Here is a 12189-nt window from a genome sequence, read left to right on the forward strand (position 1 = left end):
TACACTGGCTCATAAGTGATCTCTTATCCTTGATGTTAAGCTGACAGCCTGTCTTTTAGAAAGTCTATCTCTAAACACCTTGGGCAGCATCTCAACAGACTCTTTTACTGATCGTCTTGCAAATCAGAGGAAACAAAGTCTTAAAACAGTGTTATTTGGCAGCGGTGGGATTCAAACCCACGCCTGAGAAAGACTGTAGCCTAAATCCAGCATCTTAGACAGCTTGGTCATACTACCTTCCGCAGGGCCGATCTTCCTCACGTTGCTGGCTTGGAAAATGCCGGAGGCTTCAGCTCTTGTCATCAGATCTAATGATATCATGACATGCGGAAGTGACTGCAACTTCATCTTCTGTGATGCTTTCAACAGCACAAACCGGCATAAATGTAGCAATAACGAGGGAGCTGTTTCATCCTTTGTGCTGTTTGTAGCAGCGCGACTCCATGGAAATCTAATGAATTGAAAAGCAACAACCAAACTCCTCTGCTATTATTGTTGCTTTTTTCATAGTTTCTTCAAATCCTTCATTTGACCATCGATTTCGAAGGATATTGATGATAATACACCGTGAATTGTGGTTTTCTTTTGATCGCCAATTTTATTCAAATACCAGCCTTTTTTACAGTTGTTTTGCATGTTTCACAAGGTATAATAGCCCCCCTCGTATCCTCAGCTAACATATTTTAAAATTGCAACAAAATTTCAATGGATTATACAACATGTTTGTTTACATTTATATTAAAATTAAAGTAAATATACCATTATATCAACATACCTAATAACCTAATAATTCTTGTCAGGTTCTCCATCAAATCTGTGTTGTTATTTTAACATGTTTTAGCTTACAGTGTAACGGGAGTATAAATGAATTTTCCTGCCAGCCATTCAAAGACTAAATTCCTTGGGTGAACATGATTTTCTCCGACGTTGCCGGTATTGGACTTTGCCGGTGATATTGAATTATGTCTACCACTGTTGTAGTAGTTCGTACTTGAAGTTCAACATGTGCAAAGCACTCGCAATTCCTGCTAAAATCATAGGTGTTCAGAACTCCAGAACTCTTTGTACTGCTGAGCCCGGGCTAACCCCCGTTCCTGTTGCTTCGCATAGGGTCTTTTCGCTCTCCTGCCTCTCCACGGTATGTCCCTTCCGACATCCATGACAGAATGCTGACCCATCTACGACCCTGCGAGCGGCGCTTTTTTGTCTTGCCGCAGTTTTTTCTTTTTTTCTGGGCTTTTTTTTTCAGTTCTCCTATTCTAATCTCGGGATGCTACTCCTGACTTCCGTGTCTGTGAGCGGGTCATTCTGTGTTATGCCATTCCAACATACACTCCTGAATACCTGGCTTTCCTCGGGTTGTCTCTCCTGGCATCCATGATTGAATGTTGAGCTGGCCCTCCTGTCATCATCGCTTGATATCATTCCATTCTTTCGTGCCTGTGAGTGGGCCCTGTGCCTGGCTCTCCTGAGGTAGATCACTTCGATATCAGTGATAGAATGTTGAGCTTTTTTCCTGCTTTCCTGTTCTCATTGCTGGATATCACTCTGAGCATCCATGTCTGTGAACGGGTTTCGTGCCTGGCTCTCCTCGGGTTGTTCATTCCGATATCAGTGATAGAATGTTGAACGTGTTTTGCCCAGTTTGTGGTATTTTTCCCAGGTTTTTGTCTTTTTATTTTTTGTTTTTGTGTTTTGATTTTTCATTTCCTGGTTTCCCCTCCTATTTGGTCCCCTTTTTGGTTCCTACCTGTTTTTTGTTGTCACCCTGGTCTCCCAGGTTTATGTTTGTTGTGGTTTGTGCTTGTGTACTTGTCTTTTTTTTGTTTTAAGCCTCCGGAGCTCTACCTGACCCCCCCCCCTTCCTCTACCCAATAAAGGTTTATACCCTGGAGGAGGGGGCAGCTCTCAGCTGTGGACTCCCGGCAGTTTCCTTTCAGTTAAATGAGGTTTTTCCTCCCCCCAGTGCTGTGCAGCTCATTTATTTGTTGGGAGTCAGGAGCCGCCCATGAAGGGGGGGGGGGGGGTACTGTCATGCCCTCTGTAGCTTCTCTGTCCTGTCCCTAGTTTCCTGTGCTTTGCTCTCCTTCCGGTGTCTCTCTCTCTGGGGCTATATATTTCCGGGTCACTTATTCTGCTTCGCTCAGCATTGACGTTCAGATGTTCTGAGACCCGCCTAGCACCAGGTCGCCACTCCATCCATGACCTGAGGGCATAGGTTTCTTTACGGCACTCCAGAACTCTTTGCACGGCTGAGCCCGAGCTAACCCCCATTCCGCCGCTTCACATGGGGCCTTTTTCACTCTCCTGCCTCTCCACGGTTTGTCCCTTCTGACCTCTGTGACAATAGTTAATTTAAATAACAAATATGTTTAGAAACAGCTGGGTGAGACTAAAGTGTTACTGTTATTCCTCTCAAACTTCATTTAATAATACAATTAGTCAGCATGTGTAGGCTGCAGAGGAACAAGTAAAGGTTTATTTCAATGCTGAAAAGAGAAGAAACTAAACACAAAGTTTCAGCTGTGGAGCCTTCTTCGGGTGTAAGAAAGATAGGGCAGTCAGCCAAAACATTGTGTTTCCACAGCCGGCGTTGTGTTTGTTTTCTTTTGAGTATGGAATAAAACTTTACATGTTTGGTTAATAATTTTTGTTTTTTTCTTGAACAACCTAATTTGGAGTCAATTTGCCTGTGAAATTGTTCTAGATTTATTTTGAACCATTCACTTCCTGCACTTTGTTTCTGTGCTCCAAACTTACTTACTGACAGACTTAGACTAGCAGACAAACAGATTGTTGCTTCTAAAATTCAAAAAACATTTAATCTAAAGCAACTTCCAATATCTGAGTAATCCGAGTACAGTACCTTTCTCATTAGTACAACAGCAATGACTGTTCTGTAAATTGATCATTTCTGGTTACTGTCTAACTTTCATAATCAAAGGACTGCTGCAAATAAGAATGAATTTTCTAGCACAGTTACAATGACATTTTGCTACCAAGGCATACATTGGCACAAATCTACCAGACCACAAAGAAAAAGAGTTGCTTATTTTTAATCATTCCCACACAAAGTTCCAAACAAATCCATTTTCCTATCCTCATCTAGTTAATATAGTAGCACTTTTAACCCTTAACCCTTCAATATGATTCACTTGTTAAAATTAGGCTCACAAACTGTCCTGGTACACCACCCCTGTCCATGTTAACTGCACATGGATTAAATGCTTAAATTCTGTAGTACAAATGCTAAATATACAGTGCTAATGAACTAGCACAGCACTGTTTATTTTTCCATTACGGATCAAAAACAGCTATGATTACTGATACTTGTCAATTGTCTTACCTCAGCTAATAACCTTTTATGGCAATCTCAAATTTAACTTTCTGTAAATACTCTTCAATGTTAATAACTTACCAGGTTCCACTTTATTTTTCAAATCCGAAGCAGTTGGGTTTTCATTAAGTTCATTAAAACCTTCACTGGAGAGATCACTTAAACATGTAAGCGGATCTTCTGTTTTAAAGGTGTCTAAATCCATTTTGGACAATGTTTATTTCTGCAATTGTGTTCTTAAATTTAGTTGACTCTTCATCCACCCAGTTGAGAGTGTTAACTTTAGGATGCTTTATCATTGTTTCTAAGTGAGCTTGTTCCGTTCACTTAGAGCAGATAAAAAATTAACATCCTTTTATTTCCTCCTAATAAACACCTGCTCACTGCCCACTAGCACATCATCCAATCAGTTTTAGTGAGATTAAATAACCTTTTTTGGTTAGCATTGGCATTACCTCCGCCTCTTCTTTCTTCTTTCTTTCACTTTGTTTTTATCTGCCCTACTCTGCACAGTAAAAAACATGGGACATTCCCACAGATGAATAATTCAGTTTCGGTTGTCGGTTTCACTTTCTATTTGTCATGTATCCATCCTCAAATAACATGATACAGACTGTATTTTGCTTTTTAAGATAATCAATGTAACGGTCATTTTAAGTAACATACTGTACTGCTGTTGACAAGAACAACAAACATCAACAAAAACACAAAAGAAAACCCTGCATATTCTGTCTCAGTTTAGCGAATAGACTTTTGGGACTGCTGTCCAATCACCAACAATTTCTAAGGTGAGCTTTAACTACAGTAATGTCCAATAGGCCTCTGTTTTATAGTTTTTGTAGGATTCAGTTATAAAATCTTATTTCCTGTGGCAAACTATATCCTGTGGTGGTTCCCTGTGGTGTGTGTGACTTTGTCAAGAAAGTCACACATTTCATCCCATGTCATTTTAAAAAAAAATCTTTAAAATATATGAAAAATGGGTGAATACCTCTTCTCTAACTCATGTGTTTTCCTGACAGAATCCTTTTTTTCTCAGGTAAGAAATAATGGGATTAAACCACTTAAGAGACATTCCAGGAGAAATTTCTATTAGATGTTACGAAGACACAGATCATCTTCTCCACTCAGTCTGCCTGAGCTGTTAAATCGCCATTGCCGCATAAACAGCAAGAAGTAATCGGAGCAGAATGATGGCAGGGCCACTCATAATAGGAGAAAGAAAGATACAACTGCTCTATTAAACAACTGCATCTCTCTTTCCCTTAAATGTTGCGCGAGAAAACAATTAGAAAAAAAAAGGAAGAAAAACATGCTTGTGAAAAGCTTCCAACTGAAAATGTTGTTTTTATTGACCAGAGCAAAATGTATTTTCTCTTTTGGTTTTGTTTTGCTCATGCGTGCATATTTACCATTTTAGATATATAATGCTGTAAAGGTTTATACTGTATGTGTTTGTTCTGTATTTGAACTTAAAAGTTGGAAAAAAAATTCTCACTGCTCAATCCAGGAATGAGAAAATCTCTGAATCTCAGGGAACATTTAGGGCACAAGAAGTGACCATTTCATAGACAATAACAATGGGAAACAACCCCTTTAGATAATAGACAGTGTATATCTGGAAAAACAAAAACTTACATAACATTTTTTTTACAGCTAAGAAAGACTGGAATAACACCTGTGTGATAGCAATATGGAACAATTGAACAGTGTTTCATCAGTACTGCAGAAAGTGCATCTCTGTCTCTGCTTCTCCCTGCTGGCAGTGGGAGCAGAATTTGTGCTCTCTGGACAGTCAGGTCTGTCTGTGACCAGTTTCTGTGTCCAGACTGTGGTCACTGAGCCTGTCCTGTCTGAGCAGTCAGGTTTGTGTGTGTCCAGTTTCTATGGCTAGGCTGTGGTCACTGGTTCTGTGTTCTCTGGGTAGCCTGGTTTGCCCGAATACATGTCAGTCATCATATTTTTTCTTCTCTTTACTTTTTGCAGACATTTTCTATAGCATATCTTAACCTCAGATATCAAGTTTAATAAAATTTTGGAATATTAATATTAAATGTCCAAATAGTTGTAATCATAGCAAAATTAAATGTAGTGCACTCTCTGAAGGCACCAGTTCTGTAGGGTTTGGGCATTTACTGGGACAATTATTAATCGTAGCAGTAAATCACAAAGTTGATTCTTTTGATGGCTTTAGAATCCAACCATGCGACATAACTCAAACAACGCACACACACAGGTACTAATACATGAGGATACATTTATTAATACATAGAATATGCATATAAACCTAACAGATCTTATCGAGAGGGTTATCAGAATACAAAAGATATATATATTCAGTCAGTTACAAAGTGTTACACATATCAAGAGGACATACGTTCAGTATATCATTCATTTAGACCGTTTCATAAATGAACTTGGTTATAACTTCTACATTAGATACTCAAAACAAGTACATAACTCTTAGGAATTAAATTGATATCAACTGGTTGGTATAACAATTGAATTCTCGAGCTGTAATGCAGAATGTTGAATACTCATTAAATCTTTGGGGATTCAGATCTCCTGCGGGCACAAAGAAGCAGTTGCAGGCTGTTGCTGTGCAATCCGCGCTCTCTGGCTCGGTGCCAGGCTGTGCTGTGCGGCTTGCGACGGTGCGCTGCAGATGCTCACTGACCAGCTAGTTAGTGTTGGCTTTAACTAGCAAAGTTTGTGCACAGGAGAAAAGATGACTGTGGGTCCCAGCAAGTCAGGAAGAGGACCGGTTCAATCCTGAGGAAGAGCTAGTTCTGAATAGTGATTCAGCTGTCCACAGTTCCGACCTATTCATGAGGCTTGCTGCTGATGCTAACCTCGGGTGGATCCTCTGGTTACTCTCTGGCAACCTCCGCTCTAGACTCTTAGAACAAAGGAAAGTTCTGGCACTCGGACACACTGGCCGTTCCGTGGTTGTCCGGGCTGAGTCTCAGGATGGTCAGGAGGCGCGCTGCGAGAATGTCCTACCCTTGGGAGCCTTCTGCTCCTGGGCCGTCCTGCCCTGGAATTCTCCTTTGAATTCCCTTTAGAAAAGTCCACAGAATTATCCTGAATCCCTTCTGAATCTCACAGGCTCTCTATGTTGCCTGTTTTTACCTGGAGGAACTTCAGCTCGTTGATTGGCTGAAAGTTCCATGGGCATCAGAGTCCCACGTGGGTTACTCGGCCCTACCAGTCCCTGATTGGTTGATCAAGGTGAGATATGAGTCACTTACTCCTGACACTTAGGAATGCAGTCCAGATGTCCATCTGGCACTCCCTAGACAGATAGGCGCCAATGGATGACCATAGATCATGATAGCCAGGCTTAGCTAAGTGCATCCCCCTTTGGGAGCTGTCCTTCAAAGGAACCTTAAATCAGCCTGCATGAATAGTTTCTCTGTGGCTGCACCACAGAGATGAACAGAGAAATGAGGCCTAATTTGGGAAAGCTCAGAAACACTTAATTCTGCCTTATGAATAAGCCTCGCCGCTACATAGTTTTGCAAGGCACCATATTCACAAAATTTCCTACAGTACAGTCTGCTACAGTACATTTTTTCAGTCCTTTGTAAAACAACTCTTCAGTACACAGGTCTCCTATCGCAAATGATAGACAATTAGCAGCAAAGGGGAATTTTAATTTCACTTTCCATTTCCTGTAAGCAATGTGTTGTCAGCAATATTCTGAGAACAAAATGAACTGGAGTGAAAAGGTCTTTATTTACAGGTTACAGGTTGCAATTAGTCCTCTTACGGAAGGAAGATTCTTTAACAAAGTGAAAACAGACTAATCCAAGGTTATTAGCACTATCAAAATTCTGAGAAGAAAACTGAAAATCTCTATATTGTTATATAACAGCAGAAATTATTGGCTAAGTTATAATGAGAGAGCTGAATCCCCCCTAACTGACTATCAAGGCGACCCGTTGCTGTTTTACTCTAAAGTGACTCTAAAGTGTCCCATTTGATCCCAACAGATCAATACTAGCAGCCAGCCTGATTCCAGCCAGGATTCAGTCACTGTCTCCCAGACATGTTCCCTCATTGTTTCCACCAGCAATGGATTTCATTTCTTCAGCAAATCATCAGCAACTCAGCAAGGCATCCCAGCAGTGGATTTCACTACTTCAGCAAATCATTTTCACTAGTAGATAACTCAATTCATTGGCGCATCCAGGTCCCGGGCTCGCACGATGCAGGAATCAATGCAGAGACCCGAACCGAGTGGGCGTCTGGCTTTTAAGGGGGGCTGGAAGGAAGCTGAAACAGGGGGCAGGTGCAAAAAATCAAATCCGACGTGAAAGAACCGGAGCACCCTTAAGGGGGAGGGACTGCAATCGTGACAGCATGAATATTAATACACGACAATACATTTATTAATACATAAAATGTGCATATAAACATAACAGATCTTATAGTGAGGGTTAGCAGAATACAAAAGGTATATATTCAATAACGAAGAGTTACAAACCAATAGGGACATACATTCAGTATACCATTCATGTGTACCGTTTTGTAAATGAGCTTTGATTACAACTTCTACACTAGATACTCGCAAGCAAGTACATCACTGATAGGAATTAAATTGATATAAACTCAGGTTGAGGTAACAATTGAATTCTCGAGCTGTAATGCAGAATGTTGAATACTCATCAAATCTGTGTGGATTCAGATCTCCCACGGACACAAGGGAACAGCGACAGGCTGTTGCTGCATCCGATTGGTGTCCTCCTGCCTGGTGCCAGCCAGTCCTGTTCAGTGTGGGAGAAGGAAGGAGAGATTCTTGCTGCTGTGCACAGGCAGTGGGCTCTCTGAAGACCTAGTTCGTCCCGGCTGAACTAGCAGAGCTTGTGCACATGGAAAGTGACTGCGAGCAAGCAAGTCACACTCTTTAGATGGGAAGGAGACCAGTTCGTTCCTGATGTAGCGCTAGTCCTGAATCCTGTGATTCAGCTGTCGACAGTTCCGACCGTAGTTCACTCGTTGATCAGGCAAGCTTTGGAGGTGGAGTACCAGCTGTTCACGAGTCTTGCTGCTGGGCTAACCTCGGGTGGATCCTTTTGTTACGCCCGGGCAACCTCCATTCTCGATTCTTAGAACAAAGTCAAGTCCTGGCACTCGGACACACTGGCCGTCACGTGATTGTCCGAGCTGAGTCTGAGAGCATCCTGGAGGGGCCTCTTCGGGGTGTTGTGCTGCCTGTTTTATCTGGAGGAACTACGGTAGTTCATTGGCTTAAAGTTCCGCGGGCATTCGAGACCCATGTGGGGTTACCCTGCCCTACCAGTTCCTGATTGGCTGATTGAGGTGGAGGATGAGTAACAGTGACCTCTGACCTTAGGGTTGTAAACCTTGGGATGAGACTCTCCCATGGAATCTCCCAGACAGTAAGGCGCCAGAGATGACCACTTATTAGGGTGGCTGGTGAATCTCAGCCTTGGGAGCTGTTCCTTATCAGGAAACTCTATCAGCTAGAAAAACACCTTAAATGTGAACCAGATGGAATGGCCTCTCTGTATCCAGCTGCACTGAGATGAGGGAGAGAGGGACTGGCAAGGGAGCAGCAAACTTAATTCCTGTATTTTAAATACGCCTTGCCGCTACAGAAGTGTCCTTAGAAGAAAAACATCTTCTATGATAGTTGTACAGTTCATCACGCCCCTCCTATAGCCTTTCAAAGAGAAAAAAAACTGACAACAAAGTATGTCTATGTGTGGTAATCAACCAGGTCTTACAAACGTTCTAAACCCTTCCACCTCCTTTCATTGCAAATGATTTGTACATGTTAGAAGGTTAATTTTGGCTTCTGATATTATGGTGGATTAAGAGTCCTGGAATCTTTGTAGAAGGACAAAGATGAAAGAAAGGGCAGTGTAATCATGGCCAAGAGAAGGCAAATGTTGGACTATCTGCTTGGAGTGAATGGAGCAAAACGTAGGCAATTCCTTGAGCAGAACCTGCTTCATCCTTCAGACTGGGGTTTCTGAAGATCTGTACGTTTGAACTTTCAAAGTGACTAAAGTAAAGGAGTTTTCCCTTTTTACCACATAATTCCCACAGATCAACACTAACAGAGAGCCTAATTCCAGCCAGGATTCAATCACTGTCTCTCAGGCACCCCAGCAGTGGACTTCATGACTTCAGAAAGCCATCTTCACCAGTGGAGAACTCAATGCTCTGAGGTTTACTGGCAGAGTCTCACACTGGGTAGTGTTAGATGTTGATAAATAATGTCCTATGGAATTCTACTATTGATAACTTCTACTATGGAACTGCGATGTGTCCTGAAAAAAATTTTCTATGATAGTGGTACAGTCCAGCACAGCCTTTTGTTTTTCTAGCCCAACAAAGATTAACATATATGAGCAGGCGTCCTGTGTCAAATCCAATCTGCCTTCCTTACAAGCATACAAGAATGTCAGTGAATTAAATATTGACATATGAAAATACACAAAAATATGCAATCACACATATGCAGTTTGAGCAAACATAAGACAATAACCAAGTACCACAAACTACCAGGCATCTAGTATCATTAGCAGTTCAGGTGGGGAGCTGCGTCAGCATGTGTAGGCAGCAAAGGAACAAGTAATGGGTCTATTCCATGCTTAAAAGAGAAGAAAGAAAACACAACATTTCAGCCGTGGAGCCTTCTTCAGGTGTGAGGGCTTCACGGCTGAAATGTTGTGTTTTCTTTCTTCTCTTTTCATCTAGTGTCATTAGCCTTTTAACAGTTCCTGTCAAAATAAAATAGAAATGGATAACATTCTAGAGAGAGTTTGAAATACCAAGGTACAATTTAAAACATATCTCTTCCACTACAACCACAATATTTTGGAGAGATCGTTGAACCTCACTGTTCTGACGTGTCCGTTAGCCTCCTCCGTCCTGCTTCAACAATGAATGTGGCGGGGCACATTCTGAGGGAGATGAGGTCAATCAGGTGGCAGGAAAACCACGCTATGCTTTTTTTTGAGATCCTGAAAAGGACAGAAGGGCCATGTATATGTGTGCAGCTGGATATGTAATTGCAGGTGGCGTAGCAAATTCTGCTGAAGCCCCACTGCCTGGTGTGGACGGTAGCTGTGCATGTTGCAGCAGAATTGTGCATGTGAGATCAAGGGGGCATGTCATGTGTTTCAGCACCTCACTCCCTTCAGAAGCCCTGAGTTCTTTGGATGACCTGTGGACCGATCTTTCACGATGAAGAATTCCTTAAGAAGAATAGATCTCGGCCCACCATCCCAATGCCTCCGTCTCAAAACAGCAACCTCCCACTGCCCTTAGTCTGCAAGGCAGTCCTTGCAAGTGCGATGATGACGCCGGGACCTTCGTTGCCTGTTGTACGAGCTGAACTTTTGTGCTCATCAATTCAACGCTCTTTCCATCAACTCATCTTGTCTTTTGACGCTTCGTGTTTTGTGCTCCTTTGACTATCAGCATATTGGGTGACTGCAAACACTGAAGTTCTTGCTTACGGAGTGTGGTACTGTACTGTCATGTTGACGTCGAGTGAATCTTTCTTTGGCAACATGGGCAGGCTGACAGCAGCGCGAGCGAAAGTAATGGCAAATTTCTTGACTTATTTCTAAATGTGAATGTTCTTTAGAAAAGGGATGCGGCGTTGCTTCTCCCCCGTGTAAAGGTCACACATTCCAGACGTGGTTATGAGCGAACAGTTGCCGCAAGTGTTTGAAAAGAGCAAAAGAGGAAGCAGCCCTGCCCTGTGTAAGGATCAAACTCACGCCCTTCAGATTATGAGACTGACACACTACCTACTACGCCAACGAGGCCAGCTGCGGCGGACATGCTGGAAAGTTTGCCTCACATGGATTTCACTCGCCTGTTCCCTAATCTTGCGACACCCTCTGCTGGATGTTGCATTTGCCTTTTGATCTCACCGATACTTTTTTGGTCTGTTTGTGTTGCGAGTCCGTCTTTCAGATCTCACCTAGCACAAGTCTCTCTGGCTGAAGTGGCCTCTCTGCTTCAGCATCGTGCCCTCACTCATCCATTAAAAACGTCACTCGGACTTCTGACATGCTGACATGAAATGTCAAGAGAGAGTGGCGGAGACGCTTATGCCAGAGAGAAGATGAAAAGGGGGCGTGGCTGCGAAACACTTGACAACTGCACGATGCTCTCCATGCAAGGCGTGACCACAGGCTAAAGGACACCTTTCGGCACATCAAGCTCTAAGCACACACCTGGAGGATGCGGGAATCAATCCCGCTACCTCTCGCGTGCAAAGCAAGCGCTGTACCATACAAGCTAAGCCCCCTCGCTGGGGCTTATGCCTCGGCGTCACCTAGTGCCGCTTGTTCCCCTCTTACCGGGCGCAGTTCACTGCCCATCGTCTGCAAGGCAGTCGTGTAATTGCGGCTTTCTTGACTTATTGATGAAGGTCTAACTGGACGAGCGAATGACGCCTCTCCTCCCGTCCTCAAGCTCGCTGACAGATTGAAATGGAAAGGGCTGCTGTGGCACGTTGGTCTAGTGGTATGATTCTCGCTTAGGGTGCGAGAGATCCCGGGTTCAACTCCCGGACGAGCCCTTGTGTGCTCTTTTCCTCCTCGTCCACAAGACTGGGAACTGATATCCACATCACTTCCCAGCGTCTGCTTATGGCAAACGATGGAATGTGACTACTGACTGAAAGAGCCTGGTGAATACTCATCACGTGGCTCAATGAGAGCGTGCAGTCAGCTGTCCAAGGCGGCAACCTCATTGCTCGTTCAAAAGAACACGTACTGAAAACTCATCACCACTATGTTGTAGATGAGCACCGCGATTGCTTGTTGTCATGTGTCCTTACGTGGGAAATGCAGAAGCAA

General features: G+C 43.0%; 1 non-coding gene across 1 annotated transcript; it reads left to right on the forward strand.

Moving 5' to 3' along the window:
* The first annotated feature begins 11837 nt into the window (after positions 1-11837).
* trnap-agg (transfer RNA proline (anticodon AGG)) lies at positions 11838-11909 on the forward strand. Its single transcript has one exon. It is a non-coding gene; the product is annotated as a tRNA-Pro (tRNA).
* Positions 11910-12189: the final 280 nt, after the last annotated feature.

This window comes from Atractosteus spatula, chromosome 10, assembly GCF_055471065.1.
Source record: "Atractosteus spatula isolate fAtrSpa1 chromosome 10, fAtrSpa1.hap1, whole genome shotgun sequence".
NCBI classification, from domain to species: Eukaryota; Metazoa; Chordata; class Actinopteri; order Semionotiformes; family Lepisosteidae; genus Atractosteus; species Atractosteus spatula.